Source organism: Alligator mississippiensis, chromosome 11 (genome assembly GCF_030867095.1).
Source record: "Alligator mississippiensis isolate rAllMis1 chromosome 11, rAllMis1, whole genome shotgun sequence".
Lineage (NCBI taxonomy): Eukaryota > Metazoa > Chordata > Crocodylia > Alligatoridae > Alligator > Alligator mississippiensis.
The window spans coordinates 16,983,993-16,990,415 of NC_081834.1; the positions used below are offsets into that span (position 1 = coordinate 16,983,993).

A 6,423-nucleotide genomic window follows, 5' to 3' on the forward strand; every position below is an offset into this window, starting at 1 on the left:
GTGCCCCCCCCACACACAGTGTAAATATAAGGAAAACACTTTAAAAAATTGAGCCAGCAACTATAAATGTTGATTGTTTGATATGGAACTCCTCTAAAAATGGCTTTATCATTGAATACTATTTAGCCAGGCCTAAACACTTTATCTAATGATTTTGGCATTTCATTAGTTTCATTATTCAGACAGTTTTAAGAGTTCAGTGAATAATGGGGTATGCCAGTGCTCCTGCTGGGACCAAAGTTGAAGATTCCCAACTAGAGGGTCTTGCCCGTCTGTTCAGAGTCTGACTGATCGCCATATTTGGGGTCAGCAAGGAATTTTACCTCAGGGTCAGATTGATATGGACAGTGGGGATTTTTGCCTTCTTCTGTAGCAGGGGGCATGGCCATACACCCAAGATCTCTTGAGCATGTATCGACAACATTTCATTGAAACAGAGCATTGGCTGTCATGGTTCCTCTGCTTTACCTGTGACAAGTTAGGGTGTTAGGTATGTGTTGTGTCAGGGTCAACAACAGTCATATGTAGAGTTTAGATTATGGATTGTATAGGATGGTTTGGATTGGGATGATTCTGCTTCAGGCACAGGGTGGGGCTAGATGATCTGTGGAGGTCCCTTCCAGCCCTGCTTCTCTACAATTCTCTAGGATTCCCTGATAGCATACTAATTGCATGATTTTTTAAAGAAGGCGATATTTGCAAAATAACTTTACTCATTATTCATCCAAGTTCTTATTTCATATAGAGATAGTCCTCCTGGTAAATATTTAACTAATGAGACAGTGGTCTTCAGTGCATTATGCCAATGGTTAATACCCTGTAGTAGGTATTTTGCTCACTCATTACTAGGTACATTACAAATAATATTTTAATTGAGTTTCCAATTCATAAATGCTAGAATAGGCTTATGAGTCATATTAGAAGCTGAAATACAAAACAATCCATTCACACTATAAAGCTAGGGAGTCTAGTGAAAACAGGATGCAGGGTGGATGTGTGCAAAACTGCTATCTATCAAAGGGAATTTATTCCTTTTATCCAGCTGTGTCAGTGGAGGGTTCACTTAAGGAATTATTCAGGTGAGCTGTTCTGCATCTATAACATTACCTGAAACAGGGTCTGATTGTATTTGAAAAGCTCCATAAGGAAAGGATGTTGTTCTTGGAAAGCTTGTTACACTAGGTGAGTAATTACCCAGTCTTTTAAATTATAGTGTTCTTGAACTGCACTTCCTTTCTGAAAAGGGACCAAAAATAGCACCCTGGGGACTCACATTTATTGTGTTTCACTGATGCCATGTCAAGTGTGCTTAGTTTACGCATTAATAGATTTTTTCCTCTTCCAATTTTCAACCTTGAAAACTCCACCTAGGAAATGAAATTCTTTTCTCCTTGCCCATCACCACTAGGTAAATGTTTTACCAGCCTTGGCTTATGTCTGTGTAACCCTGCTGTCTTCCTATCATGCCCTCTGTGTTGCTTGTTCAGTCTCAGAGCCTCAAAAGTTTGCACAGGTGTAAGTGACTGAAACTCAGTAAACCCTATAATGCACAAAGATACACATCTATCTTTCTCTCTTACTTTGCCAACTCCAAACAGTGGTCACAACCATTTTACTCACTGAAGTAAGCATATAGGACTCTAAGCAGCAAGACTTACGCAGAAGTTACCATTTTTAGGTAGTTGCTTTTGCTAGAAGAATCACTTTAACATTTCTGTTTCTCTTCTCAAAGGAATTTATAGATCTTACATAAATGAAAGGCAGATTCAGCAAAGGCAGAAAATGCCAGGGTGTTTTTCATTGTCCAGCAGACAAATGCCAGGGCCTCTTTGGGGACATTTAGAGTGTCTAGTCACTATACCTTGTTCAAGACAAAAGCCATCTGTCAACAAACTAATCACTGGACAGATTCAGAGAAAAGTGAAAATAAAAAGCCAATACAGACATACATATGAGATTTCAGTCAGCTGCCAATGATAGAAAACAAATTCAATCCACATGGCATTTGGGTTCAGTCATTTCTCTCAAAAGTGGGAAGCAGAGAAGTGGCAAAATTATCTTTAGCTTTGACCTTTTAAATCAATCAGTGTGATCATGGAGTGATGGGCCTGAACCACAGTCCTGGATCGAAACATCACCAGCATAAACTAATGGAAGCAACTAAGCACAAATAGATCAACTGAATATGCTACTATACATTTAGTACTGCATGTCATTTAGTGCTGAAGGAGGCATTACTCTTTTTAATTGAAACCCTGGACAATGCAGGACAATTTAGTGTTTAGTTTCTGGCTAAAGGCCACCTTAATTTGTCATTAGCCCTCTGCTGTACTGTTAATTTTCTCTTCAGAGAGACTAATTTTCACATTAACTAGTGCATCTAGGACCAGCCAGCAGGGAAGCACCAATTTCTCCAGTTCTCTTCACCTTTATTCTTATCGCTACCCAGTGGGGCCTGGTCTTCTTATTCCTACACAAGAGAAAGAAAATCTCAATTGCCACCATCCCAATTCCTAGCGATTTGGCTTTAAGGGTAAAGGCTACCATGGATGGCCACATTTTACTTCTTGTGGCATGCAGGCCCCCATTTAAGCTACACTCCAATCTCCATTTGACAAAGGTGATGAGAATTTATGTTGCATTACGGTATTGCTTGCCAGCTAGGGCTAGATTGTGCCAGGTGCTGGACATACACATAGCAAGAGAAAGTTTCTGCCTTAAAGAACATAAAATGAAGAGAAATGTTAGAGGAAGGAATTATTATTACCACTGTTCTACAGATTAGAAGGTGAGAGTAGATTAGGTCTCTGATTCAGCAAAGCACTTGCTCAATGCTTCAGGTTAAAATGGGATTTAAGCACATGCTTGAGTACTTTGTTGAATCAGGGCCTAAGGCTCAGATCCTCAAAGGTATTTGAGGATCTAAGTCCAGATGACTTCCCTTAAGTCAAAGGGAAAGGCAGTGGCAGAGCTGAGACCTGAACCTGGATCCCTTGAATCATATTCCTGGGCCTTGACAACAAGTTATTTCCTCCTGAAAAAAGTGCCCTATCCAATAATTACAAGCATCTTTCCCCAAGCACAGAGCCCCAAGAGAACAAGAAAGATCCTACTTTGTGAAGCAGATTCTCAAATAAGAATGAAATTGTGTGTATTTGCTTCATTTTCTGATCTTGACTTTTGTATTTGCAGGTGCAAGAGGACCTTACTCATTTGAATTTCTGCACCAAATCTGCTTTCCTAGTGGTGGAAATATTGAACAGTGTAGAGAATCAGGATGATTCAGAACACGGGAGCATGCCACGTTAAATATACAATAGACCTCAATTTTAGCAGCATTCAAATAGGATGTCGTTTCATCCTTGCACTAATTGAAATCAATCTGAAGGAGTCAGAGCTTTTGAGAGCTAAAAATCATAATTGCTTTCTTAAAGGCAGCACCCTGTGTAAAATTAAATGCACTTTTCCAACAGCTTCACTAATGCAGCATTTGATTGGCCCTTGAGGATTCCTGGAGATATTTGTCATTCAGAATGGAATCAGGTCAGCAGCTAAAATTAACCACCCACCTCTCCCCTGTTCAGCTTGTAGAATCACTGCTTTTGGTACTGCTCAGCTTGGGCCTTCCAAAATGGGTGGGTTCTTACTACGAACCTAAATTATGCCTTAACAAGGAATATTGATGGATACAATCATTCATATTCTGAAATGAAACTGTTGGGAATCAGACTCACAGTCCCTTTGACTCCAGCCTGCATTGATTGGTTCTTGGGCAGCCTGCCAAACCGGGTGCTGCCTCTTACAGCATCCACTGTTAATCTGCCTCAGCGAGGCCTGCAAGCTCTACATAAACTACAATTTCTCTTCATTAGTGTGATTCTGCCTGCATGAATCTGATAACATATGGGATATTATCATAAAACAGCCTATTTCTCCAATTCATTTTCTCTTTTATGAAGATTATGAAATGTACTGCAAGTGCATTGGGCAGAATAAAACTGGAGAGTCTACTGTATAGTTTATCTTTGATTCGGTTTCTAAAATGCAAATAGCCTTCCTTTTAAATTCACATTTCCCAATACTACCATGCGAATACATTATGAAAACTGCTGACTCTCTCTTCTATTTCCTCCAGTTCACTACAGGCCTGATGTATAACACAAGTCACTTGCCCAAGGATAGAAGTTTAATGTTCAGAGCCAGAAGATACAGTACGATGGAAAAAACCTGGAGGTACAGTAACCGTCTAGTCAACCCTAATCAGTGCCACAATCTGACTAAACATGAACATGAAAGATAATCACAGTTTAACTATGGATTATGTAATTCCAAACATGTGCTTCATACCCCCCCACACACTTCCTGCCTTTTGTAAGAAAGAGGAGATAATATGAGTCTGTTGCAGTGAGCTGTTTCTGTGTTACAACTCAATGAGCACTTTGTTTGGGATTATTGTAGACACAGGTATAACCTTCCTGTCCTCCAGATTTATTAATTAGCATTCATGTGCCTCCATTTAATGAGATATGTATGCCCTCTACTGGTCTGTGTCTGCATTTATTAAAAAAAAAAAAAAAAAAAAAAAAAATCACATTGTAAAGGTTTTTTTTTTTTAAAGTTTTGTATACAAACATACAACCCCTCCCCCCCTCCCCTACCCAAAAAAAGAAACTTCAATGCATGTTGCTCATTGCTTTCCTCCCGGTACCATGTATAACCAGGCAAATTTCAGCACAGTATTACCTTGCTAATTCAGCCTTCATCAAGTAAACTACCTTGTCATTATTTATTGCTAGTACTTTCCTTTTTTTATAACATATTTGGACATTTGTGGTATGATTCCTAGGGACTGACTTACATGTTTGCATTAAAAAGATATGTTGATTACATGGTGTATGCATCCTTCAAAAGCAAATGGGCATGCACTGTTCCTTTAAGAGATGCACTGTGTATAGGGACAGAGATGTGCACATTGGCCTCCTATTGACTCCAGACTCCTTGTCTGTTCCTGGGTCTGTATTTAGCTGCAGCAGTAGTTCAGGAAAGCAACTGAGCCTTCATGGATTAAATCAGTTAGCAAAAGCTTCACTATCTCCTGGCTAATCTGCCTCAATTACAAAGTATGGACAAATGCAACAGAAGCCATTTTAATAAGCAGTTTACCTCCAAAATTGCTTCCACTATCAAGCCCAGTAAAGATTATTAGGAACCATAAATATAAACATGCTAACTTTACTCAGTATCCACCCTTTTGTCCTTTTACAAACAGTTTCATCTCATGATATAGTGAAGCAACAACACTGTAGCTGCATAGGTTACATTTTGTTTTAATCAGGAAAAACAGAAATTGGTGAGTCCCACTGAAACACCTCTGAAAAAATAAAATGGTTTCATGCCTCACTAACAACATGAAAAACTCAAGTGGGGGGCTGAGTCCATGACTAGAGAATTACTCTGGTGTAAACTAATCTGGCCCTAGCAGGTGCACACAATCATGGGCACAGTTGCCACCTGCACAAATGGAGAGAAAGGGTTAGCAGTTAGTTGATCAAAGGGAGGTTTCAGGAGCGAGTGTAATTGAAGATGGGATGGCCCACGGCAAATTAGAAGTTGCCTGATTTTAAAAGATTTTTTTTATCTACAGCAACAGACGACACATAGCACTGATAACTGATGCACAGCCTCGCTCCAGTGAGGTCTGGGCTGTAAAAGGGAAGGTTTATTTCAATGTGTATCAGAGACCCCTGTCTTTTGAAAAGAGAAACCAGAGTGATTTCCTGCCCCTGCTTCAGTTACTGCATCAGCATTTGCACTGTGGCTGGGGTAACATTACGTCACACAACAGGAATGTAATATGGTTTTTCAGCAGCAAGATACAGAATATATAAAAAAAAAAAACAAATACAAAAGATATTGATCCTGCCGTGGGGCAGGTAGATGATCTAAATGACCTTTTGCAATTTCTTCCAGCACTACAATTCTATTATTCCCTAACACCTTCAGACTTTGTTTCCTCATGTTTGAAGAGGTGTTAGCTGTTTTGAAGCTATTTTCCATCTAGCATAGACACAGTTACATAGCCTGTTCTCAAAAATGGCTCATTCTCCTAGCCTAGACAAGGCCCAAATAAAGCCAGGTTAAAGTAACTTCTAAAGGCTGACTGAATCGTTTATCCATTTTTCTGCATGTACCCATTTTCTTTACTGCTACGTGTTCTTACCACCTAGAAGTATTGTCCTAGCACAGCCATGACTGGCAGCAAAACAGAAAAGATATATGTTAGCATTAAAACAAAAGCAAGTCTCCAGCCTCCTCAAATTAACTTGTTGGCAGCAGTGATTGAAGCAGACCTTCACCTCACCTTACAAATAAACTTAATTAAAAAAAAAAATCATCTTATGGCAGATTTTTCCATTCTGGCAG

The 6,423-nt window shown here is 39.4% G+C and overlaps 1 long non-coding RNA gene across 5 annotated transcripts in view; it reads left to right on the forward strand.

Moving 5' to 3' along the window:
- The window catches only part of LOC109280663 (uncharacterized), a 44,155-nt gene that overhangs the window by 22,579 nt on the left and 15,153 nt on the right, over nt 1-6,423 (forward strand). For 4 of the 5 annotated variants that reach the window (XR_009455570.1, XR_009455571.1, XR_009455572.1 and 1 more), the window contains exon 3: nt 3,193-4,233. This is a non-coding gene — a long non-coding RNA (uncharacterized LOC109280663). Of the gene's footprint in view, nt 1-3,192; nt 6,418-6,423 lie in introns of those variants that run through there. The other variant, XR_002087050.2, reaches the window with a different exon arrangement.